The sequence below is a fragment of the Pogona vitticeps genome, chromosome Z (assembly GCF_051106095.1).
Source record: "Pogona vitticeps strain Pit_001003342236 chromosome Z, PviZW2.1, whole genome shotgun sequence".
NCBI lineage: Eukaryota > Metazoa > Chordata > Lepidosauria > Squamata > Agamidae > Pogona > Pogona vitticeps.
Genome location: NC_135799.1, coordinates 2,273,113 through 2,299,530, shown reverse-complemented (window position 1 = coordinate 2,299,530; position 26,418 = coordinate 2,273,113). Strand labels below are relative to the sequence as shown.

The 26,418-nt window shown below is 49.0% G+C and overlaps 1 protein-coding gene and 1 long non-coding RNA gene across 4 annotated transcripts in view; one reads left to right on the top strand and one right to left on the bottom strand.

Annotated features, from left to right (window-relative positions):
- Nucleotides 1-596: 596 nt before the first annotated feature.
- Nucleotides 597-4,444, bottom strand: LOC144585095 (uncharacterized). Its single transcript, XR_013539586.1, has 2 exons — nucleotides 3,992-4,444; nucleotides 597-1,601 (listed from the first exon to the last, which is right to left on the bottom strand). It is a non-coding gene; the product is annotated as an uncharacterized LOC144585095 (long non-coding RNA).
- Nucleotides 4,445-11,831: 7,387 nt separating this feature from the next.
- LOC140702944 (uncharacterized) overlaps nucleotides 11,832-26,418 on the top strand; it is a 540,061-nt gene continuing 525,474 nt past the window's right edge. The window contains exons 1-4 of one of the 3 annotated variants that reach the window (XR_013539553.1): nucleotides 11,845-12,100; nucleotides 13,561-13,681; nucleotides 15,176-15,328; nucleotides 16,509-25,457. The gene's annotated coding sequence lies outside the window, so the exon portion shown is untranslated. Of the gene's footprint in view, nucleotides 12,101-13,560; nucleotides 13,682-15,175; nucleotides 15,329-16,153; nucleotides 25,458-26,418 lie in introns of those variants that run through there. The other 2 variants (XR_013539552.1, XM_078382570.1) reach the window with 2 other exon arrangements.

Genomic DNA, 26,418 nt, shown 5'->3' with positions numbered 1-26,418 from the left:
GGGGGGATGACAAAGGCGGAAAGGAGGGAGCGTCGCTTGGAGCTCTTTCCCTCCCCCCATTTCTCCTTCCTCAAGGTAACCCCCCCTCCAGCTTCACCCCCAGGTGGGAAGCGAGCTATGCAGTGCAGGGGGAAGGAGGGAGGGAGGGGGAGAGGGGGGCTGCAAACGGGGGACAAGAGGGGGTCTCAGAATTGGGGCTTTGGGGCAGAAGAGGGGGTCAGCTGGGTGCGATGGGGATTCCTTCCTCTCCACCCATGCCTGGCCTCCCATCCTGAGCCTCCTCAGGAATCCCCTCCACTTGTCTCCCCTCTGGATGCCTATATAATGTATGTAGTTACTTCACAAACCACTGTAACTATGTCCAATGTTTACTTCTGCCAATAAAGGATCTATCTATCTATCTATCTATCTATCTATCTATCTATCTATCTATCTATCTATCTATCTATCTATCTATCTATCTATCTATCTATCTATCTATCTGTCTGTCTGTCTGTCTGTCTGTCTGTCTGTCTGTCTGTCTGTCTGTCTGTCTGTCTGTCTGTCTGTCTGTCTATCATACCTCTTAGATCTGCCCATTATTTAAAGAAAAACTGTTCTCCTAAAAAGATTTCTTTAACACAAAATATACAAGTGCGATATACTCGTGCCTGGTGGATTTAGAAACAGGCCTCCCTGTAAGGACAGACTGGGTGTGGTGAGGGAACACAAATGGGGCGTTGAGATCTGGAAGCAGGACCGGTCCAACAGGGTTCAAAAGGCTCCATTGAAGGGTCAACCAGGCGGAAATGAAAGAACCTGCCCGGGAAATAAAGTGCTGGAGAGAGTTAATGGAGCCTCCATGACACGGGGCTGGAGTCGATGATCCAGAGGGTCCCTTCCCGCTCGGCAGTTCTAAGAGGACGGGGTAGACTCCAGAAGCGACATCTCGCACCAGTGAAGGTATGATTTCTAACGCACGTCTCTAGTGGAAAAAGAGGTTAATTTCAGGATTTCTGAGGGCTCTGGAAGAAACTTGAGGCATTTTGGGATATTTAATGAAACCGGAATGATTGCTAGGCAATCCAAAATCAAATCTCCAGAGTTAGCCTTACAAATCATTTTACGGAAGGGCTCAGGCAAATCTATACACCTTTTATAAGCTACGTGTTAGATGGCCAGAATACCACACTAGAGGAAAAATTAACAAAAAAACTTCAGACAGCCAAAGGAATAAATGCCCCCCCCACATTAATCTATTTATTGAGGAGGGAGAACCTTTCATAGTTATTGATGAGTAGCAAAGCTAATATCAGCCTCTGAGGCTCTATCATTTGGGGGGGATCATGAGCCAGGTTGAAATGTGAACATTTTAAGAGCATGTTTCGAAGCTCTTATATCCCACGTCTGCAATGGGACAGAGAGTGGGGTGGGAGGAGGGAGTAAGTAATGGGAATTACTATTGCATTGTATAAGTTATAGACATTTAAGGGAAAAATTTATCTGGAGAGAAGTCGTTCCCAGAAAACTCAAGCAGGAGGTCCTCACACAGAGATCATAAGCCTCGATCCAGAAGATCCCACGCTGTTGGGGTCAATACGGGGTCACCTCCTCAAAGGCCACTGGAAGCGGGAAGGAGAAAACAGTCTTACTGGGTGGAAAAGGCCCCACAACGTCCCATCTCCGTTTGTTTAAAAGGCTTGAAAATAACAGGCACACTCTGAAGTTCAGCTTCAGTAACCTGAATCACATGTCCAATTTTCTGACAAACAGGACAGCTGCCACAATTACATCTGATTGATTTTGAAACCCTGGGCCAGTAGAAACGAGTAGCATTCTATTCAAGGTCCTTTGGAGGTGAAGGTGGCCAGAAAAAGCAGCATCACTGGGGAGGAAGGCAAACCAGAGTCAGCCGCGTCCCTTTATGACGTCAGAAAGGGATCACTTTTCTGCGCCCAACAGAAACATCCGGGGGAAAATGACCTGACTCAGAGGCAGAAACCTCTACCTGAGCAGACAGCGCTCCCTCCCCCACTTTCCAAGTTTAGAACCTCAGTCTTAATTAATTGTTCATCAGGCTCCGGCTGCCCATCAGTCACTTCAGCATGTTTTGAAGGCCACGAACTCACCTTCTCCAGCTCAGCAATTTTCCTGTTTTTAAACATTCTGGGCAGCCTTTAGGCCTTTGATTTCTTTGTCCTGCCTAATCAACTGGACAAAGCAAACATACCCGTTTCTTTCTTTGGAATTTAGGAATTCTCGTTCGTAGCCCCCTTTTCTCCTGGTCGGAGGGCCTAAGTCCGCCCAGAATGTTAAAAACAGTCCTATGGGTTTTAAAATGCAAATGGGCCGAAGTGTGTGGAAGTGCTGGTTTAAAAAAGGAGAAACAGCACTTCCCGCACAAAAGGGCCACAGAGCAGGCGGGCGCTGGAGAAATCAGCCTTCCCAAGGTTGATCTCCTTTTCCTTCATCCGGCCTAAAGGCTGACAGAAACAGGCAGCGACTCGGGTTCAGCAATGAATGACGGCGGCTTCCCTTGAGCTACAGAAACCATCCTGTTAGAATGCAGAAGGAACAACTCTAGTGACCAGAATAGCCTCGTTCTCTCATTTCTCCCCCCCAAACGTGCTAGCCGGTTGCAGAAAGAGTCGCCACCTGAAATGCACCAACTCTCACAGGCGCCGAAGCCTGGCAGACCCCGAGGGAGGTTGAAAGAACTCCCCCCCAACACGAAAAGTCTTGTTTCAAAGAGCCTTTCCTGACACGTCTCGCCTGCCTGGTTCCTCATATGTCCTGTCATGATCTCAACTCCTCCCCCCCCCCCAGGCTGGACACTGCCTGCCCCCCCCACCGGACGCTGAGCCTCTCCACCCACAGCCTGGGATCGGGGCCCCAGAGAGGCCCTGCCCTCCCTCCTTGGCCCTGCCTTGTTTGTGCGTTTGTTGGAGGAGACCCAGAAGAAGGGAAAGGCCAGCCTTGACCGAAGGGAAGGTGTGTGTCTGTATGTGTGAGTTTGGGGGTCAGATTTGCCATCTGGGTTCCTTTTCTCTTTTTTTCTGGGAAATGACCCTCTCTCTGTTACTGCCCCCCCCAACATATAGAATGTCGTGGTCTCCCTCCCTCCCTCCTTACTCCCTCTAGGAGCCTAGATCAGCCCCCTAACCTGCAAATGTCATTTCTGGTACCCCACCATCACCCTCTTGCTTCCCCTTTTGCAACCCCCCTTCCTCCTCCTCCTCCTCTTTGAAACCCCATCAGGCTCGCTTCCCCTTCCCCCCCCAAGACTTAAAACTAACTTTTCCAAAGTTTCGGGTTTCCCCGATCTCCTTGGGGGTCCCTTGAGGTTTTGACTGGCGTGGGGGGTGGGAGAGAGAGCCAGGCCCCTTTCTATCCACCCCCTTTGAAACCCACCTGGAGAAGGTGTGATTTTTTGTGTGGGGGGTGTTGCCATGCAGGAAAAGCCAGGACAGACCCCCACCCCACTCCGCCCCCAAGGGTGCCTTGCTCGGAGGGGGATCTGGATTCCTGTTCCCCCTCAAAGCAGCCCCCCTCCCTCTCCTGAAGACAGACACCCCTCCCCCCACGCAGATGAGGGGGAGACCCAGAAGAAGCAAAAGGCCAGCCTTGGGGGAGATTTGCCATCTGGGTTCCTTTTCTATTTTCCGGGAAATGATGGTCCCTGCCCCCCCCAACAGAGCTTATGAGACGTCCTGCTCTCCCTCCCTCCCTCCTCGCCCCCCCGACCGTTTCCCACCTCCTGCCCAGACCCGATTGGGGGGGAAGATCCTGGGAGCCCCATAGAGGTGGGGGAGGGGAAGGAGAGGGAGGGAGAGAGGAGGGGGGCGACCTCCGGGGGGGCTTCCGCTTCCTGTGAGAGCAGCGCCTCTTCCCCCTTCATAGCTCTAGGGTCCTCTGGTTCCCCCCCACAGCAAAGAATGGAGAGAGGAGAAGAGAGAGAGAAGAAGAAGAAGAGGGTCATGAGGGTCCCTCCCCCCCCCCAGTTCGTGCATACCTGAGGCCAAGGAGGAGGAAAGAGGGGGGGGTATCGTCGCCAAGGGAGGGGGGCAGAGGGTGAGGCGCCTCTCCTCTTTTCTCTCTCCAGTATCCCCCCCCCCCCGCCTTCCTTCCTTCCTTCCGGGCTTCCCTCCAACCGCCGGCCTTGAGGGGGGGAGGGGAGGAGAAAAAGGGCGGGAAGGAAGAGAAAGCCCCCAAAGGGCGCAGGCGCGTCAGGGACCAACCGTCCTCTAGTGGGGGGGGGAGAGAAGGGGGCGGGGCCTCTGAGGGGGGGTTCGGTCACTATTTCCCCCCCTCAGGAGGGGATACTGAGGCGAGCGGGGGTGGAGGGGTGGTTCTCCCTTCCCTTCCCTTGGAAGGCTCTCCCCGTTCGGAGCCTCCTTCTCTGAGGGGATTCGCCCGAGGTGGTTTCCCTTCAGGAGCGAAAGGAGGAGGCGCTTCCTTTGCCAAGGGAGGGGTTTTTTCTGCCCTCACCGTCAACGTTTCGTTTTTGTATATATATATGGTGAACGGAGAGCGTAGAACTAACTACACAACATATATATATATATATATGTATATGTATATCTATATCTATCTATCTATCTATCTATCTATCTATCTATCTATCTATCTATCTATCTATATATATATATATATATAGAAAGAGAGAGAGAAGCGGTCAGGGAACAGGGGTAAATTACCCCAAATAGAGTAAAAATGAAAATCCTGGGGGTAATGAGGACGCGACCATAACCCCCTTCGCTCCTCCTCTACCTGGAGGGGGGTCCCCGGTTTCCCCCTTCCCGCCCCCTTCTCCAGCCCAGCTGCAACCAAGCCACGGCAGATGGCGGCCGGCGACGGGCCCTGTAGGAGTCTGTTGGGCGCCAGCGGCAGCGCTTGCCCGGTTGCGTGGCTTCCTTCGGCAGTGCCTCCGCGCCGGCCAGGCCTGGTGGAGCCTCTTCCCCTCCATGCGGCAGCTGTCGCAGCGCTTCGATGGCAAGGCCTGCGGGAGCCCTGACGCCGAGGCCCAACACGGCCACCGCGGCGAGCAGCTGCCAGAGCCAGTGCGAGAGCGGGAGGTGGCCCCGGAGGGCGAGCCACCTGCTGCTCTTCAACGTCCGCCCAGGAGCCACCCGCGGGCGGAGAAGGGGAGCTGCCCCCATGGGGCCAAGGACTGAGCGCGGCCTCGCCAGGCGGCAGCAACGGAGGCCTGGGCGTGGGTGGCGAGGCTTCAGCGGCGGTGCTTGACTGTCCGCGCGTGACCGAGATCCTTCCTTTCAAATCAAGGGGGTAATGTTGGTATATATAAATTTTTTAGGGGGTAAAAGGTGAAAAAGTTCCCTGACCCCTGCCCTAGAATGACCAAGGTCTTAATTAAGCTCATTACTCCTCAAACCTTCTCTCACACTTTCTTCCAGGCTCAGAGGACAGAAGCTCTCCTCAAAAGGGACGTGTTTTTGGAAGGAGGAAAGGGGGATTTCTTCCATTCTTTCCTCTTGAGAGAATTTTTTAAATTCCCCCCGTAAGGGAGGCTCTTCTTCCCTCAGGATTATCTCATAAATCTGAGCAAAAGTTCAGCTTCTATGTCTTCGAATTCAATTTTTCCCCACTGGGGCTCTTTGGTCTCTGTGGCAATTTCTTCCAGCCCTCCTTAGGGTATCCTACAGAGCTCACTTTCCAGCTTTTAGATTTTTTTAAAGTGGGCTTTGTGACTTCTTGGTGTCTGCGTGTGGTGGACACACGGGCAGGCCTTCCATGCCACCCTGTTTAGACACCCACCGTGCCTCAGGTGAAAAGCCAGAGGAGTCTTGGAAAGAGAGCTGGATTCTGGCACAGAAAAAATGGCTCCTGGTTGTGTGTTTTTCCGCTTGCTTTCCTCCCTGCAGTCAGGTGGGAGAAGAGCTCGGAGGTGGTTTTTGTGTGTAATTATTCATTCTTTGCATTCATGACATTCTTCCAAGTGGTCCTTGAATCCCACCCCATCCCAAGGCTCACCTGCTCACCCGCCAAGGAGATTCAGGATCAAAATGGCATTACACCAACATGCAGGCCTTTAGGGTTGCCACTTGTGTGCCTCACTCGGCTTCCAGTCCACGGGTGATCTTACACTCTACTCAGGGGTTGTGGACATAATGCTTCCACATCCCACCCTCCATGTCCTCACAAATCAATTACAGGTGTGGCCAACTTGGCTTCTCGCCCACTGGGGGTGTGTGAAGAGGTCGCCGGTCCCTCATGACCCCCTGCCCCCTTCTCTCTCTCTCTCTCTCTCTCTCTCTCCATTTTTTTCCTGTTCCCTCAGCAGGGATCTGGGAGAGGCAACCCATTTAATCAGCACTGGGGCCCTCCTATAGTGGAACAGACTGGGATTTTCTCTCCTGTATTTGAGGTGTGTAAAGAGAGGAGCTATTGCTTCTACCCAGGGATGACTTGGGGTGGATTTGTCACCTTTAGATTAGGCATCCTTCAGTCTCGAGAGACTACAGTAACGTGCTCTGTATGGAGGACTTGGAACAGCATCTAGTCTGGCTGAGAAGGCCAATTCGAGAGTGACAATCTCTTCCACAATGAAGACAAATCCAATTTGTCCCCTGAAAAGCTTCCTGATTTTGCTGCTTTCGGGACTGCCTCTTTGCCTTGGCCTGCTGAACAATTGGGAGAGGCCATGATGCACCGCCTGCCTCCAGGCTGAACGCTCAGAGGTCAGGGTCTCCCATCTGTTGAGGTCCATTCAGATCCCACTTGCAGATATCCTTGTATCGCAGCTGTGGTCTCCCTCTGGGGCAATTTCCCTGCACTAATTCTCTGTACAGGAGATCCTTTGGAATCCGACCATCAGCCATTCTCACGACGTGCCCAAGCCAACGTAGATGTCGCTGTTTCAGTAATGTATGCATGCTGAAAATTCCAGCTCGTTCTAGGACTACTCTATTTGGAACTTTGTCCTGCCAGGTGATACCAAAAATGTATTGGAGGCAACGCATATGGAACGTGTTCAGCTTCCTCTCCTGCCATGCACAAAGGGCCCAGGACTCGCTGCAGTACAGGAGTGTGCTCAGGACATGGGCTCTATAGACTTTGATCTTGGTATATGCCGTCATCCTCTTATTAAGCCATACTCTCTTTGTGAGTCTAGAGAATATGGTATCTACTTTCCCAATGCGTTTATCCAAAACACACACACATACACACAAACACACATACAGGAAGGGAGGGAGGCAGGAAATCCCTCTATTCAACCACCCCACCCCCTTCCTGCAGGGGATCCCCAGCCTGGGATCTGGTCGGGAGAGGGATCTGGTTGGCCCTTCCCTCTTCCCTCTTCCCAATCCAGAACCACTGAACCAAGTGCTTCTGAAGAGTCTCCTTCAAATACCAGAGAGGGAGGGGGATCCAGAAGAGGCTCAGGATGGCAGGCCAGGCATGATGGGCAGGAAGGGAGCCTCTTTGCCCCCAGCTGCCCCCCTTATCCCCCAAAGCTCCATTTCTGGGACTCCCCCCTTTGCAACCCCCCACCCCCTGCCTCCTTCCCGCTGCATCTCATAGTCCGCTTCCCACCTGGGGGTGAGGTTTGGGGGGTTTCCTAAAGGAAGAAGAAACTGATTTGGATAAAGGGCTCTGAGTGACACTCCTTCCTTTCCCCCTCTGCCCCCCCCCCACAAAAGGGTGCCTGCAGAATCTCAGGAAAGAGGGGGTTTCCTCACAGGAAAGCCTAGGAATTCCCACTGACAGGGACACAGAGAAAGTGTATTTCTGTATTCTCTGTACAGGAGATCTTTTGGAATCTGACCAGCAGCCATTCTTACAGCATGCCCAAGCCAACATAGACGTTGTTGTTTCAGTAATGTATAGATGCTGAAAATTCCAGCTCGATCTAGGACTTCTCTATTTGGAACTTTGTCCTGCCAGGTGATACCAAAAATCCGTCGGAGACGACACATATGGAACGTGTTCAGCTTCCTCTCCTGCCGAGCCCAAAGGGTCCAGGACTCACTGCAGTACAGGAGTGTGCTCGGGACACAGGTTCTATACACCTGGATCTTGGTATGTGTCGTCAGCTTCTTATTGAGCCATACTCTCTTTGTGAGTCTTCAGAACATGGTAGCTGCTTTGCCAATGTGTTTATCCAGCTCGACATCTAGGGAGAGGGTGTCAAAGATCATTGAGCCGAGGGACACAAAGCCACGAAGAACCTCCAATTCTTGTGTGGAGATGGTAGAAGATGGTCACCTCCCTGATATATGCTGTAGACATATTCTTTGTTATCTTCAGTAAAGCTTTTGACCAAGTGGTCCACAATCTTCTAATTAATACACAGTTGGCTACATAATCGTACTCAGAGGATGATGATTAATGGCTCCTTCACTAATTGGGAGGAGGTCACAAGTGGGTTACCCAAGCCTCAGTCCTCGGCCCAGTGCTCTTCAACATTGTTATTAATGATGTGGATTGGGGATGCTAATCAAACTTGCAAATGCTGTATGACAAAATTGGGTGGAGTAGCTAATACACTGGACGACAGAAGAAATTCAAAATGAACTTGATAGGCTGGAGCCCTGGGCCGAAAGCAACAGAAGGAAATTGGACCAGGAGAAGTGCAAGAGAAGGCGCAGGACGGGGGGGGGGGGGTTTCCCAGCCCTCTTTGGGGGGGTTCTCTCGGCGGGGGGGGAGGGCTTGGAGAGGAGGAAGGGGGGGCGGGGGGGATCTCTTCCCATCATCCTGAGAAGCCGGGAGAGGATTCGGGGGAGGGCTGTCCATGGGCTCTTCTCTCTCTCTCTCTCTCTATCACAAACAGACACAAACACACCATCTCCTGGGGGGGGGGGCTCTCCCGGCGCCCCCCCTCGTGGACTAAACGGGGGATGGACGGGCAGGAGGAGGAGCTACGAAAGGGGGCGAGGAGGAGGAGGGGCTGCTTCCGGCGCTGTGTCCTTCCCCCCCACCGGAACCGGAAGTGGGGGCCGTGCCCCCTCCCTCCCCTCTTTTTTCCCCCTCGATGTTCCTTCCGCCCTCTTTCCCGCCCGAGGATCCGGACGGAGGTGGGGGCGATTTGGGGGGGGCTTTATTTGGGAGGGGGGGCAGAAGGAGGGAGGGAGGGGGGAGAGCAGTGGGGTGAGTTTGGGGCGCCGGAGCAAGATATTCCCCACCAAAAGTAGAAAAATAGACCCCCGCTCCCCCCCCACTCCTCGGGGGGGGCCTGGCAGGCAGGAGGGGCCTTTCCGTTCCTTCTGTGTGTGTGTGTGTGTGTGTGTATCTGGAAAGAGAGATGGGAAGTTAGGGCGGGGGGCCGAGATCCAGATAATCCGAGCCCCCCCCTCCCAGCAAGGCACCTGGGCCCTCTTTGTGTGTGTGTGTGTGTGTGTTTGGTTTTCCCCCCCCCCGGAGTCCCCTCAGGCTCGCCTCTCCTTCCCCCCCCCCGTTGTTGTGGTTGTTTCCCCCCCCCCGGACCTTCTCCAGCCAAAGTCTGAACTTGAGGGCCCCCCCCCCCCGGAACCCTCTTTTGTTGGAAAGCTTGGGGGGGGAAGTTCCTGGAAAGTCCCAAGTGGGAATTGAGGGCCTTTTCTGGGGGGGGAGAGAAGGGGAAAGGGGGGGGCTGCAAGGGGGTGGGGGATAGGAGGGGGCCCAAAGAAACGGGGCTTGGAGGGAGGGATATTGATGATGGTGATTCATTTCTATGCGGCCCATCTGGCAGCCAAGGCAGTTGATGCCCCTGCAAAGGAGGGAAGATCCCGGCCGAAGAACCAGGCCCTGACCTGAACCCAGACCCTCAACACCCACCCCCCCCCCCGCTCTTCCCACTCAGGAAATTGTCTGAATCTTCCTCTTGGTTTCCAGGAAGAGACTTTCTTAGAGATAGAAAATTCAGTCATTAGATTCTTAATTAGCTTGGAATTCATTCATTCATTCATTCATTCATTCAAAATTCCTTTTCTCCTGCCTTTCTCCTCTTTGCGTGTTTATGTCTTAACTGTTTTTGTTGGTGCAGGGGACGGTGGTCGGCTGGATGGCCAGACCTTGGGGACCAGAGAGGCTGAGCGAAGGGCCTCCTGGAAGGTCTTAAAAAGCAGACAGAAGTTGTGTGTCATCATCACACGGGGGGTGCCGGACCACAACATTCTTCTGGATAGCCTCTTTCCGGGTTTTCATACCTCTGTGAAATGGTATGGGGAATTAATGGAAACCTGAAACACTCCACAGGCTGAGGGTGGAGGGGGTTGAACAGGAGTCCCCCCCCCGCCCCAGCACCACTGCCATTCACAGAGTGACACCATGTGAGGGAACATCCCAGAATCTGACTCCCCTTTTTGTCAAATGACCACTCCTCCCCCAGACACAAAGCCATGGTCAGGGCTGTGAAGGGTAACTGCAACTCCCAGAAGCCTTCACCACCCCCTCTGCTGGCCAGGATTTCTGGGAGCGGAAGTCCAAGAACATTTCACCAGTCTCTGTGGCCGGCATCTTCAGAGGACAGGAATCAAAACTCTTCGCTCTGGTGCAATTCCGACTCCTGTCCTCTGAAGATGCCGGCCACAGAGACTGGCGCAACGTTAGGAAGAAGAACCTTCAGAACAGGGCCAATGAGCCTGAAAAACCCACAACAAACATGCAAAAGTATTTAAACTATTTAAAATATATATACAAAGTAAAAAAGCACTATTTGGCTGTAAGTGTGTTAACAAAGAGAACATTTTGTTCTCACCCAGCTGTGTGTAAAATCCATTGCTGGCTGTCGCTGCCACGTGGCTATATTCCCACTCTTCCAAGGACTTTCACCCGGCATCAGTTCCGTCGTCTGTTGTACTCCTTGAAACCAAAAATCTATGGTTCTCAGTCAATCAAAGAGGCAATAAAAGGGATAGAGACGAGGAGAGAAATGGTTGTTCCATCAGCTTCTTCCATCATCTCCCTCCCCAACAGCCAGACTCTTCAATTAGTCCTCGTTAATTCCATCTCTTTTCGTTAATAAATCCCAACCGCATGGCAGTCTCAAAACTTTGACCGTCTCTCTTCCTTCACGGTCCTCGTCGGCCCCGCCTGTCCTGTTTGGCTCAGGAAACTACGGTGTGTATGTGTGTTGTGTGCTGTGTGGATCGGGCAGTTGAGGTCTGGCCACTGGGTGTCTTCTCCACTGAATCAGGACAAGGCCCCGAGAACCTCACTTGGAGGACGGAGAAGCTTCCCCAGATCGATCGATCGAGGGTGTGTGTGTCTGGACTGGGACAGGGGGCTTTCCCCCCGGGCGGGGAGGGGGGCTCGACCTGGCCTTCCAAGGGGGAGGGGGGACCCAGTCTGGTCCCAAAGGGGCTTCTGCAGAAGAAAGGAAACGAGCTCGCTTTGCCATGACTGTAGGAAGGAGGTCGGCCTCCTTAGCACACACCCCAAAATGGTGGGTCCCTATTTGCTTCAGCCTCTTTCATGAAACCAGGAAACTAGCTAACAGAGTGGTCTTAATCGACTAGATAGGCGGGATATAAATTGAATAAATAAAAAAATAAATAAATAATACTCCCTGTTACCCAAAAAGGGGTTGGGGCGACCCTCCAAGAGGAAGATTTGGGGAAGCCTCAGGTGGTGGTGGAGAAGTCACCTCCTCCATGGAAGTCCCCCCCAATGAGAACCCAATGAGAACTCGCTCCTCCTGCACGTCACCTGTTGCTGGGTGGAAGCCTCCGGGGCGTCTATTATGGCGTCTATGAGGGGGGGTTGCCTGGCAACCCGGTGACTCAAAGGGAGAGGTTCTGGCTCCGCCCAGAAGACAAGGGAGACCCAATGAGAGCTCCCTCCTCCTCCTGCTCCTTCCGGGTCACCTGTCTCCGGGAAGAAGCCCCTCCCTCTGGAAGGCTGGCTGGGCAAGAACCCCCGGTTTCCCCACCCCCTTTCTTCCCCCTCGATTGACTGACAGGCTGCCCTCCAGGCTCCACCCACAGCTCGTCTCTGCGCAAGCGCGAGATCCCCTCCCTGGCTCGCTCTACCTCCTGCGCATGCGCTCCTCTTCCCCACAGAGGGGGGGTTGGTTTAGCCAGTGGGGGGGAGGGGCTGTGGCGCCTGCGCAGTTGAGAAGGCGGCCAGAAGGTCTCCCCCCCCTCAGAGAAGGCGGTTGGGGGAGTTTTAGTGGCCTTTCTCGTAAGTAGAAAAATCCCCCCCCCCGTGTGTCCCTGGGAGAGGTGGGGGTGGGGGGGTCTGAGTTTCCCCCAAGAGGTTTCGGGATGGCGGGCAAGGCGTCTTTCGAGGAGGGGCGGGAGGCCTAAAACGTCCCTTCAAGGAAGAGCCTGGCCTGGACGGGGGGGGGGGGGCGAGGAGGGGGGGAAGGAAGGAAGGAAGGAAAGGAAGGAAGGTCCGTCTCTCTCTCTCTCTCTCTCTCTGAGGAAGTCGAGAGATGGCCGGGAGCCTTCCTCCTTGCAAAAGGGGAGGTGGTGGTGGTGGTGCCCCCCCCCGGTCAGTCTGTGCAAGGGACACCCCCCACCACACCCACACCCACAAAAGGGCCTCCCTCCCGCTCTGCCGGCCAGGATGGCCAAAAAGGCGAGTCTCTTCCCCCCCCCCGCCTTCTCCTTCTCCTCCTCCAAGTCATTTCCCTTGAAAAAAAGAGAGAAGGAACCCAGGTGGCAAATCCCCCCCCCCCAAACACGTCCGGTGGGTGGAGGGGGGGGCCGAGGCAGTGTCCAGCCTGGGGTGTGTGTGTGTGTGTGGAGGACTTGAGATCCTGACAGGACAGGTGAGGAACCAGGCGGGCGAGGCGTGTCAGGAAAGGCTCTTCGGAACAAGCCTTTTCGTGTTTTCGTGTGAGGGGGTAACGAGTTCTTTCCACCTCCCTCGGGGTCTGCCAGGCTTCGGCGCCTGTGAGAGTCGGTGCGTTTCGGGGGGGGGAGTGACTCTGCAACCGGCTTGCACGTTTTTGGGGGGAGAAATGACAGAAGGAGGCTATTCTGGGGAAGAGATACCCTTCCAGGTCACCAGAGTTGTTCATTTTGCATTCTGATGGGACGATTTCTGTAGCTAAAAGGAAGCCGTGGTCATTCATTTCTGAACCCGAGTCGCTGCCTGTTTCTGTCAGCCTTTAGGCCGGATGAAGGAAAGGATGAAGGAAAAGGGAGGTCAGCCTCTGGAAAGCTGATTTCTCCAACGCCCGTCTGCTCTGTGGTCCTTTTGCGCGGGAGGTGCTCTTTCTCCTTTTTTTAAACTAGCGCTTCCACACACTTCTGCCCGTTTGCCTTTTTAAACCCATACGGCTGTTTTTAACATTCGGGGCGGCCTGAGGCCCTCTGACCAGGAGAAAAAGGGGGGCTACGAAGGAGACTTCCTAAATCCTTCCTCCCCAGTGATGCTGCCTTTTCTGGCCACCTTCGCCTCCAAAGGACCTTGAATAGAATTACTCCTCGTTTCTACTGGCCCAGTGTTTCAAAATCAGCCAGACGTAATTGTCCCAGCTGTCCTATTTGCCAGAAAATTGGACATGCGATTCAGGTTACTGAAGCTGAACTTCAGAGAATGCCTGTTATTTTCAAACCTTTTAAACAAACCGAGTTGGGACGTTGTGGGACCTTTTCCACCCAGTAAGACTGTTTTCTCCTTCCCGCTTCCAGTGGCCTTTGAGGAGGTGACCCCGTATTGACCCCAACAGAGCGTGTTATCTTCTGGATCGAGGCTTAAGATCTCTGCGCGAGGACCTCCTGCTGGAGATTTCTGGGAACAACATCTCTCCAGGTAACTTTATTTTTTTTAAAAAAATGTCTAGTACATACACAATGCAATAGCCATTCCCATTACAGTGGTGCCTCACATAGCGATGTTAATTCGTTCCAAAAAAAACATCGCTATGTGAAACCATCGCTATGCGAAACACCATTTCCCATAGGAATGCATTGGAAACCGGTTAATCCGTTCCAATTGGAACGGATTGCCGTTGTTAAGCGAAAAAAACCCATAGGAAACATCGCTAATCGAAACAATGTTTCCTCCATTGGAATGTATTGAAGCTGACTCAATACATTTTGATGGCTTTTCGAAGTCAATTTTTGCAAAATTAAGTGTGTCATAAAAGGGTCAAAAATTCTTTTAAATGCTTGGATTAGCTTCTGCACCCTCTAAAACGGATGCAAAAGTTAATTTGGCTTTGATCTGACTTTTCGTTAATTTATGGTGAATTTCCACCCCCCCAACTTTTGACAGCTGTCAAAATCTGACAGCTCCATTATTTCCTATGGGGGAAGAAAAAATTCAGAAAAAATTAGCGAAGACTCAGCAACTGTTCTAAATGCTTGGGTTCGTTAGAGGACCCCCTAAGTCATGTGCAAACCTGATTTGGCTTTCATTTGAACTTTCGTTAATTGTTTGTGAATTTTTTCTTCCCCCATAGGAAAGCATGGAGCTGTCAGATTTTGACAGGTCCATTGGTTCCTATTGGCCGGAAAAAAAAATAACCATAAATTAACGAAAAGTCAGATCAAAGCCAAATCAGGTTTGCACATGACTTAAGGGGTCTTCTAACGAATCCAAGCATTTAGAACTGTTTTTGACCCTTCTAAGACACTTTTTTAATTGAAAAAAGAAACATCGTTAAGTGAAGCAGGGGACCTAAAATCGCATTCGTTATGCGAAGCATGGTCCCAAACTTCGCTAAGCGAAAATCGCCCATAGGAAACATCGTTATACGGTGCATATTATTTTCTAAAAAAACACATCGTTATGCAAATTCATCGCTAAATGAGGCAATCGTTAAGCGAGGCACCACTGTACTTACTTCCTCCTCCCACCCCACGCTTTGTCCCATTGCAGACATGGGATATAAGAGCTTTGAAACATGCTCTTAAAATGTTCACATTTCAACCTGGCTCGCGATCCCCCCAAATGATAGAGCCTCAGAGGCTGATATTAGCTTTGCTACTCCTCAATAACTATGAAAGGTTCTCCCACCTCAATAAATAGATTAATGTGGGGGGACCTTTATTCCTTTGGCTGAAGTTTTTTTTGTTAATTTTTCCTCTAGTGTGATATTCTGGCCATCTAACACGTAGCTAATAAAAGGTGTATAAAGTAGATTTGCCTGAGCCCTTCCGTAAAGTGATTTGTAAGGCTAACTCTGGAGATTTGATTACGGATTGCCTAGCAATCATTCCGGTTTCATTAAATGTCCCAAAATACCTCAGGTTTCTTCCAGAGCCTTCAGAAATCCTGAAACTAACCTTTTTTTTCCACTAGAGAGGTGCGTTAGAAATCATAACTTCACTGGTGCGAGATGTCACTTCTGGAGTCTACCCATCCAGAATGGCCGAGCAGGAAGGAACCTCTGGATCATCAACTCCAGCCCCTCTCATGGAGGCTCCGTTCGCTCTCCAGCACTTTATTTCCCAGGCAAGTTCTTTCATTTCCACCAGACTGACGCTCCCTTCAAAGGATCCTTTTGAACTATGTTGGACCAGTCCCGCTTCCAGATCTCAACGCCCCATTTGTGTTCCCTCACCACACCCAGTCCGTCCTTACAGGCAGGCCTGTTTCTAAATCCACCAGGCACGAGTATATTTTTGTTAAAGAAATCTTTATAGGAGAACAATAGTTTTCTTTAAATAATGGGCAGATCTAATAGTCCTTTCTCCATCCGGCCTCATAGGAGTTATGATGATAGATAGATAGATAGATAGATAGATAGATAGATAGATAGATAGATAGATAGATAGATAGATAGATAGATAGATAGATAGATAGATAGATAGATAGATAGATAGATAGATCGATAGATCGATAGATCGATAGATAGATCGATCGATAGATAGATCGATCGATTGATCGATCGATCCTTTATTGGCATAAGTAAAAATTGGACATAGTTACAGTGGTTTGTGAAGTAACTACAAACATAGGCATCAAGAGGGGAGAAAGGTAGAGGGGAAGGGGGATCCCAAAGAGACTTAGGATGGCAGGCCAGGCATGGGGGGGAGGAATCCCTGTCACACCCAGCTGACCCCATCTTCCCCAAAGCCCCATTTTCTGGGACCCCCCGGTGTACCCCATTTGCAGCCTCCTCTATCCCTCCCTCCCTCCTTCCCCCTGCACAGCATAGCCTGCTTCCCACCTGGGGGTGAGGCTGGAGGGGGCTTACTTTGAGGAAGGAGAAATTGGGGGGGGAGGGAAAGAGCTCCAAGTGACGCTCCCTTCTTTCCGCCTTTGCCACCCCTGCAGGATCTGGGGAAAGAAGGGGGTCTCCTCGCATGAAAGCCAAGGAGGACCCAGGACATGCACAGAGAAAGGACCCTGGTGTCTTGCTCAGGGGGGAAGGGGGGATCAAGACCCCTCCCAGACCCCATCTGCCCCCCTCCAAATTTACTCCCCCCCAAGGAGGAAGATGAGGAAGCACAAGAGAAAAATAGATGCCTCCACCTCCCTCCACTTGGTTGTACCTGAAGGCAGCAAGTTAATTAAATAGGGTACACGAGGGAGGAACAGCGTTGATATCAAGCTCTGCTCCCTTTTTAATCTTTAATCTTTATTTTTAATACCTACAAAGTATTCAACTGCTCAAGTTGTTTTATTAAAGAACTTTGCTTACCGGTGGTGCCTGGAGCCAAAGAGAGCAAGAAGCGTTGAGTCTCCCGGGGGAGTTTATCAGCAACACCATGTTTGGAAAGGACTGAGACTCTTTCAAGGAAAATTCAAGGCCGGGCAGGAACTACGCTGCAATACTGTGAGTTGTTTAAAGAAACTTTGAAGTCAAATATTGGGAGTTGCCTGAGCTATCTGATAAGGAGACACCACAGAAGGCAAGGTAATAAAGAAATAAAGAAACCACACTAGGACTTGTGCTAGGTTTTGCAGACGGCTCTAACTTTTCTGGCTGCAGCTGAGATTCAACAGCACATAAAATCACTATCAATGAGTGATTGATAGAGCCCAGAAAGCTCGTGCTGGAAGTAACAATGCTCCCAGAAGCAAAAGTCAAAGAGCTGTACTAGACTTCTGTGTGCCTCCATTAATCAACAGGACTTTTCCAGTTCCACGGGGCAAAGGTTTTCAAGGGAATATGTCTCAAGTACCCCATCTATCTATCTCAAACAATCAAAATTTGAACATGACCATCAGAGATTCCCAAAGAAATGAGGTGGCTGAAGACCCTTTTGGCTACTTGATTGGTAATTGGTCAGTGGACCCAGGATTGCAGGAAAGGTCATCAATTTTATCAACAGACCTGCCTGAGAAAAATCCAAATTTATCAGACACCGAGCCAAGGAATGTATCTATAGAAGAACAGATCGACAAATCTTGTGGGCTTGAGAATGAGGACATCAAAATTATCTACAATCAGTTGCGGGACCAGTGCTTCTTTTCTGCAAAATCAACTCAGAGCATCTTCGATAAACTTCATGCACTGCATCAAGACATACTTGACCTGAAAGCAACTCTCCAACTCATAGCCACCCTGATAGAAACGGGGATTTTGACAGCAGCACCCCCCGGACATTCCCTGATCCAGATTCAGACTTCCATCACTCAGGAAGTGGGACTCATATACTAGAAATAAACAAGAATAATCCCTGCCTAACTCAAAAAGAAGAGCATCTTATTCAGAGGTTGGTGGACACAGAGTTGGCCGTAAACTCTGAAAAGGTTCCAGAGACTCAGGCTGAGAATTGCAATGCAAGCAAAGCTACTGAGGACCTGAACTTAACCCTTTCAAATGCAGACTTCATAGTAATGGATGAATGGCAAGATGCTACCCCAGACGTAAATGGCCCACAGTCCTCATTTATAGCCCCTACAGATAGGGACAACACACAGCCGGACAATACCTACCTACGACTTCTTACGAAAGTAAACTCCGGAACAGAGAAGCCACAGACTACAGTCTCACCGACTAACACTGTGAGTCACATTACTATATACAACTGGCCTCTAAAAAGGTCCAATAATACGTGGAAAACTAACACCGATGTAACACGGGATATCTTGGACATTCTGGGTAAAGATTGGGGTCCCTTAATGTATATGCGTTGCTCCTGTATATATCCTAGAAAGCCTAAGATGTGGAGGGGGAGAGTGCATCTGTCATTGAAAGAAAATGGACATGCTTATCATTTTTGGAGCTTATTATATAAGTTTGAAGACATACCGATATCTTTCAAATGGGGAACGCATATAATACACCGTAAGCCAAATTTTAAGTTAACTGCAAAACAAAACTTGCAAAGACCATTCAAAACAAACAGACAGCAGTATGATGAGAATCACAGGGGTACTTTTGATGGGAGGGTAATGGTTGATGAATCTGGACTCAATGTAAATTCTAAAAGGATTCCAACACCTTATGGAAAATCAGAAAGAACTGCTGAGCCCTCTTTTAATTATGAGTACTCCAGGCACAGGAGAAATGCCCCCACCCATGCTGGCGCTACACCCCCTGAGCCTAACTTAAACTACAGAGGGAAAGACGCATGTCCACCTTTTGTATCTGCCCCCAATAATATCTTGATCAATCAACCCCGTGGTTTCACAAATATACGTAACAGCCAGAGAATACGAAAAAGAGAGGCTCCAAGGATTGGTGTGAATAAGTCTCCCAGTAGTCACAGAATGTATCAAGCCTCCAAGGGGAAGAGCCACCTACCCAGTCACCTCAGAACTTCCAGTAGGTCTGATTGGCACCTGGACAACAGATATGCCCCTCTAGCTGCCCTCTCCCAAGATCGACTAACACCAGATAAGATACAATGCCAGCCTCTGAATCTGCTATCTTGGAATATTGCAGGATGGAAGAATAAATTGGCTGACTCAGATTTCATACAGTGTGTGTGTGTGTTTAGTCGTTTAGTCGTGTCTGACTCTTCGTGACCCCATGGACCAGAGCACGCCAGGCCCTCCTGTCTTCTACTGCCTCCCGGAGTTGTGTCAGGTTCATGTTGGTTGCTTCGCAGACACTGTCCAGCCATCTCATCCTCGGTCGTCCCCTTCTCCTCTTGCCATCACACCTTCCTAACATCAAGGTTTTTTCCAAGGACTCTTTTCTTCTCATGAGATGGCCAGAGTACTGGAGCCTCAGCTTCAGGATCTGTCCTTCCAGTGAGCACTCAGGGTTGATTTCCTTTAGAACTGATAGGTTTGTTCTCCTTGCAGTCCAGGGGATTCTCAAGAGCCTCCTCCAGCACCACAATTCAAAGGCATCAATTCTTCGGCGGTCAGCTTTCTTTATGGTCCAGCTCTCACTTCCATACATCACGACAGGAAAAACCATAGCTTTGACTATTCGGACTTTTGTTGGCAAGGTGATGTCTCTGCTTTTCAAGATGCTGTCAAGATTTGTCATCGCTTTCCTCCCAAGAAGAAGGTGTCTTTTAATTTCGTGGCTGCTATCTCCATCTGCAGTGATCATGGAGCCCAGGAAGATAAAATTTGACACTGCCTCCATATCTTCCCCTTCTATTTCCCAGGAGGTGATGGGACCAGTGGCCATGATCTTAGTTTTTTTGATGTTGAGTTTCAGACCGTTTTTTGCACTCTCCTCTTTCACTCTCATTACAAGGTTCTTTAATTCCTCCTCACTTTCTGCCATCAGAGTGGTATCATCTGCATATCGGAGGTTGTTGATATTTCTTCCGGCAATCTTAATTCCGGCTTGGGTTTCTTCCAGTCCAGCCTTCCGCATGATGTATTCTGCATATAAGTTAAATAAGCTGGGGGACAATATACAGCCTTGCCGTACTCCTTTCCCAATTTTGAACCACTCAGTTGTTCCATGAGCAGTTCTAACTGTTGCTTCCTGTCCCGCATATAGGTTTCTCAGGAGACAGATAAAGTGGTCAGGCACTCCCATTTCTTTAAGAACTTGCCATAGTTTGCTGTGGTCCACACAGTCAAAGGCTTTCGCATAGTCAATGAAGCAGAAGTAGATATTTTTCTGGAACTCTCTGGCTTTGTCCATAATCCAGCGCAAGTTAGCAATTTGGTCTCGAGTTCCTCTGCCCCTTCGGAATCCAGCTTGTACTTCTGGGAGTTCTCGGTCCACATACTGCTGAAGCCTACCTTGCAGGATTTTGAGCATAACCTTGCTAGCGTGTGAAATGAGTGCAATTGTACGGTAGTTGGAGCATTCTTTGGCACTGCCTTTCTTTGGGATTGGGATGTAGACTGATCTTTTCCAATCCTCTGGCCACTGTTGAGTTTTCCAAACTTGCTGGCATATTGAATGTAGCACCTTAACAGCATCATCTTTCAAGATTTTAAATAGTTCAACTGGAATGCCATCACCTCCACTGGCCTTGTTGTTAGCCAGGCTTTCTAAGGCCCACTTGACTTCGCTCTCCAGGATGTCTGGCTCAAGGTCAGCAACTACATTGTCTGCGTTGTCCGGGATATCCAAATCTTTCCTATATAATTCCTCTGTGTATTCTTGCCACCTCTTCTTGATGTCTTCTGCTTCTGTTAGGTCCCTTCCATTTTTGTCTTTTATCATGGTCATCTTTGCGCAAAATGTTCCTCTAATATCTCCAATTTTCCTGAACAGATCTTTGGTCTTTCCTTTTCTGTTATCTTCCTCTATTTCTTTGCATTGTTCATTTAAGAAGGCCCTCTTGTCTCTCCTTGCTATTCTTTGGAAGTCTGCATTCAATTTTCTGTAGCTTTCCCTATCTCCCTTGCATTTTGCTTCCCTTCTCCTCTCTGCTATTTCTAAGGCCTTGTTGGACAGCCACTTTGCTTTCTTGCATTTCCTTTTCTTTGGGATGGTTTTCGTTGCTGCCTCCTGGACAATGTTACGAGTCTCTATCCAAAGTTCTTCAGGCACTCTGTCCACCAAATCTAGTTCCTTAAATCTGTTCTTTACTTCCACTGTGTATTCATAAGGGATTTGGTTTAGGTTATACCTGAGTGGCCCAGTGGTTTTTCCTACTCTCTTCAGTCTAAGCTTGAATTTTGCTATGAGGAGCTGATGATCAGAACCGCAGTCAGCTCCAGGTCTTGTTTTTGCTGACTGTATAGAGCTTCTCCATCTTTGGCTGCAGAGAATATAATCAATCTGATTTCGATATTGCCCATCTGGTGATTTCCATGTGTAGAGTCGCCTCTTGTGTTGTTGGAAAAGAGTGTTTGTGATGACCAACTTATTCTCTTGACAAAACTCTATTAGCCTTTGTCCTGCTTCGTTCTGAACTCCAAGGCCAAACTTCCCTGTTGTTCCTTTTATCTCTTGGCTCCCTACTTTAGCATTCCAGTCCCCTAGAATGAGAAGAACATCTTTCTTTGGTGTCAGTTCTAGAAGGTGTTGTAAATCTTCATAGAATGGTTCAATTTCAGTCTCCTCAGCAATGCTGGTTGGTGCATAAACTTGGATTATTGTGATGTTGAATGGTCTGCCTTGGATTCGTATTGACATCATTCTATCATTTTTGAGATTGTATCCCATTACAGCTTTTCCCACTCTTTTGTTGACTATGAGGGCTACTCCATTCCTTCTACGGGATTCTTGCCCACAGTAGTAGATATGATAATCATCTGAGCTGAATTCGCCCATTCCTGTCCATTTTAGTTCACTGATGGCCAGGATGTCAATGTTTATTCTTGCCATCTCCTGTTTGACCACCTCCAGCTTCCCAAGGTTCATAGATCTTACATTCCAGGTTCCTATGCAGTATTTTTCTTTACAGCATTGGACTTTCCTTTCATTTCCAGGCACGTCCACAGCTGAGCGTCCTTTCGGCTTTGGCCCAACCACTTCATTAGCTCTGGAGCTACTTGTACTTGCCCTCCACTCTTCCTCAGTAGCATATTGGACGCCTTCCGACCTGAGGGGCCCATCTTCCAGCGTCATATCTTTTAGCCTTTTGTTTCTGATCATGGGGCGTTCTTGGCAAAGATACTGGAGTGGCTTGCCATTTCCTACTCCAGGTGGATTGCGTTTAGTCAGAACTCTGCACTATGACCTGTCTGTCTTGGGTGTCCCTGCACGGCATAGCCCATAGCTTCTCTGAGTTACTCAAGCCCCTTCGCCACGACAAGGCAGCAATCCATGAAGGAGTTTCATACAGTACCTCCAGACATTTGACATACTTTGCCTGCAAGAGACTTGGCTTCTGGAGAAAGACTCTTTAAATTTACAGGGATATAGGACATGGGAATTCCCAGCTCAAAAAAATTCAGCTTCAGGACGAAGAAGTGGGGGCTTGGCTATTTCAATTTCCTCCACTACTGGCTTGATAGCAACAGAGATAGCTGAACTGAACTCTAGCCACTGGCAAGTTCTAACAATACATGGCTGCAAACCATGTCCTTTGATCTGTGTCAACGTCTATCTCCCACCGAGAATAATTGGTACTGCCTCAGAGGTTTGGGCTAAATTGGAGGACATTCTTGATACATTACTTTCTGAATATCCCAACTATCTTCTTCTAATTTGTGGTGAGTTTAATGCTAGAATGGGAAACAGTGTTTATATGATGGGAAAAGCCCTTGGCTTGGAGCTTGATATGGAGAAAAGCACCGCCCGAACCTCCCAAGACAAGGTAATCAACAACTATGGCAAATTCCTCTTTCAATTGATCTACAAACTCCATCTTGTATGCCTAAATGGCTCTTACCTGGACACCTCAAATGGCTACTACACTTTTCTAACAGATAAGGGTGCTAGTGTGGTAGACTATGTTATAGGATCTTCTGCTGTCCTCCCTTATGTATACTCTCTAGCAATCGATGACAGGTCAGAAAGTGACCACCTCCCTCTCAGAGTACCCTTAAGATTCCAACAAAACCAGTCAGGGGTATTAACAGACCATAAAATGCCAGGCCACGTTCTAGGTGAGAAAAGGCTTAAATGGTCTATTAAAACTGATGACAGTATAAGGCAGATGCTGAGCACCAGTAAACTCCAAGAGCTACGACAACATGCTCTTCTGGGGACCCAGAATATTTGCAAGGTCTACCAGGACATAATTCTCGCACTTAAACCACACCTAACTGTTACACACCCAGAAAGAATGTCTGAAGCTCAATGGTCCTGGTTCGACAGGGAATGTAAGACCAAGAAAAAAGAGCTGAGCAGAGCAACAAGACAGGCGAGACATATTGGCATTGACGAAGCTACAGCTTCCATGCTACATCTACGGAAAGAATATAAATCTCTGCTTAGAGGAAAAAAGAAGGCTTTCTATTTAGAGAATTGGAAATCTTTGGGCCAGGCCCTCATTGAGGGTAATGACCCCAAATTCTGGAAGCAGATAGAAAGAGGCTTCTCACAGAAAGCCTTTGAGATTGCCAACTCCATCACGCCAGAGTTATGGGTCTCCCACTTCAGCCGCATTTTTGGGGGTAGTATTCATAGAAATATTACTCATGAGACCCTCTCTAATTCCCCTGAATGGCCACCTGTTTCCCCCAAAGAAGTTGGGGACCTGATTCAAACTCTCCGGAATGGCAAGGCGCCTGGTGAAGATATGATCCCCGCTGAGGTCTTTGCTATTGACATTCAGTGGTGGTCTCCCATTCTAGCCAGTCTATTCACCTACATCAATAGTACAGGCAACCTTCCTGCAGGTTGGCAAACTAGCATTGTTGTGCCAATTTTTAAGAAAGGAGATCCTTTAGACCCTTGTAACTTTAGACCCATCAGTCTCCTCAATGTGGCCTCTAAGCTTTACGCCAGATACCTCTTGAATAGGCTCCTAGATTGGGACAACAAACATTCTATCATCTTCGAAGAACAGGCAGGCTTCAGAAAAGGCAGAAGCACAATAGACCAAGCCTTTGTTCTACACCATGTAATTAGTAAATACACCAAACCTCCAAACAAATATCTTTACGCTGCCTTTGTGGATTTTTCATCAGCCTTTGACCTGATAGATAGAGAACGCCTTTGGTATAAACTGGAAAAAACAAACATTGATAAGAGACTCCTGTGGCTCATACAGCTACTACATAAAGAAAATACGATGCAAGTGCGTATAGGCTTACAGGGAACTCTGTCACAACAGGTCAGCATTACACGAGGGGTGAAACAAGGTTGTATTTTAGCACCTTTTCTTTTCAACTTTTATATAAACAGCCTTATCCCTCAAATGGCTTCCCCCACATTCTTCCCTCCAGCCATTGGCTGTAGGAAGATTTCAATACTGCTTTACGCTGATGACCTGGTTCTGCTATCCTTGAATAAAATTGGTCTTAAAAGAATGCTGGCCAAATTTGGGCAGCTCTGTAAAGAGGAACGGTTAACAATCAATTATACCAAAACAAAAATTATGGTCTGTGGGAAGAGAGCCCCTAAGCATAACTGGTCTCTGGATGGGCATACTATAGAGCAGATACACTCATTTAAATACTTGGGCATTCAATTTTCTGAGAAACTCTCCTGGAGACAGCATTTAAATGCTACAATCTTACTGAGTACCAGATCAATAGGGCAATTAAAAAGGTTTTTCTACAGCAGAGGAGGCCAGTTGGTAAATCCCGTTCTCAAGGTGTTCGTTGTTAAAATTATAGCACAGATGCTCTATGGGACAGAACTATGGGGAGAGGCAGCCAAGCCCAAACTAGAAATCTTACAGAACAAATTTATGAGGCTGATACTGGGTCTCCCCCCAGGAACTCCCTCAGCTCACCTCAGAGCTGAGTTAAGCCTGCCCTCAATTGCCGCTAGAATTGATCTGGCTTATCTTAGATATTGGCATAGACTGAAGAGTTTGGAGGACTCCTTCCTGACAAAGTGCTGTTGGTTAGAACAACTAAAGTCTGGTGGATGGGCACAACAATGTCACCAAAAATTAAAGGTCTATAACCTTTTGATGGAAAAGTTCCTTAGTTTAAGCTCTCGTGATCTTAGGAACTGGATCTTTGATCTTGATGCTAGCCAGGATAGGGCAGCTATTGTTGGGTCCCGTTTTTTTACCTGGTATCCTCAACTTCAGGTGAATCATGCAAAGCCAAAATATTTTGAATCATTGACTTTTCCCCAGATTCGCAGAGCTTTCACAGAACTTAGATTTGGACAGATGGCCTCAGCATACCTCGAAGGGAGATATAAAGGAATCCCAGTCGAGGAACGGAAATGTGTCTTCGGCTGCAACCAAATTGAGGATCTAACTCATTACCTACTGTTCTGTCCTCTCCATAAAAATCCTAGAGAAAGATTTCTGTCACCCATCATTCAGATGTATTTTAACTGTAATACCACTGAAACAGTAGTAGGTTTGCTTGCTGATGCACAGTTGTACATTACATATACTGTAGCACAATTTGCACTAGCAGCTAAGAAGCTGAGGCTTCGATTTGTCAGGGATCATAATGCCACATAAATGCTGTATCTAGTGGATTGACGTTTTACATTATGACAATATTTTTAGACTGGGTTTTATTGGTTTTTAATGGTTTTAATGGTTTTAATGGTTTTAAGGTAATTAATGGTTTTAATGGTTTTAAGGTGATTACCTGCTTTATTTGGATTTTATATGCTACAGTAGAAACAATATTGTAAAGGTCTATGGCCAGAAACAATAAAGTTTATATGTATGTATGTATGTATTTCAGGTATTATAACGAACAATAAGGATTTAATATGAAAATGTTTAGAAATGCATGGAAGGGAGGGAATTTTGGAAAAAAACATTCTTCAAAGAAAACATTGGAGAAGAGGTTAAGAAGATTGATAAAGCTGTTCTCAAAAAATACAATATTTTTCCATTTATAAGACACCTTTCTTTAGAAGACCCACACAGACTCTTTTCTAACCCCAAAATTATGAAAACTTAGCTTTGAGTATTTACCCTCTGGGCTCAGAATGCTCGGACATTAGGAGTCCCTGTGGCTTCTGAGCCTGCAGTCTCCACCTCCAATGAGGTGTGTCCCAGTCGGTTTCTGGAGCATCAGCTGATGTCAGTTCCAGGGATGCAGGTTGTGGGGTGTTGCAGCTGGGCTCCCCCCTCCTGTCTACCCCTCCAGGGCTAGACACACACACACAAACAAGCCCCAGTAAAGATCCCCCTTCCCCCAGCAGGAGATGAGGAACGGAGAGGCCCCTCCAGCCCCCCGAGGAGTGGGGGGTGAGATGGGGGCAGGGGCTATATTTCTCCCCATTGGGGGGATATCTTTCTAGGGACACCCCCCCCACTGCTCTCTCCTCTCCCCCCCGACCATCGCCCACCTCCGTCTGGATCCTCAGGTGAAGTTCCTGTGGAGGGGGTGGGAGCATAGGAGGGGCCCCAGAGAAATGGGGCTTGGAGGTGGGGAGAATATAGGGGGTTGGCTAGGAGTGAGGGAGGCTAGATCCAGGCCCCTTAGTCTGCCCTCCGGCCAGGTGGCCTCTGCCCCCTTTCCCCCTCCCCCTCTCCGGCCAGCCCTGGAGGGGTAGATCCTGCCGGCCAGTTCCTCTGCTCCCCCCAAGAAAGGAGATCTCTGCTGGAAAGTTTTCTCCTGGCTGCCCAGGAAGAGCCCTTTCCGGGGGTCAGGTCCCAAAGGCCCCCTCCAGGGCCAGCCCG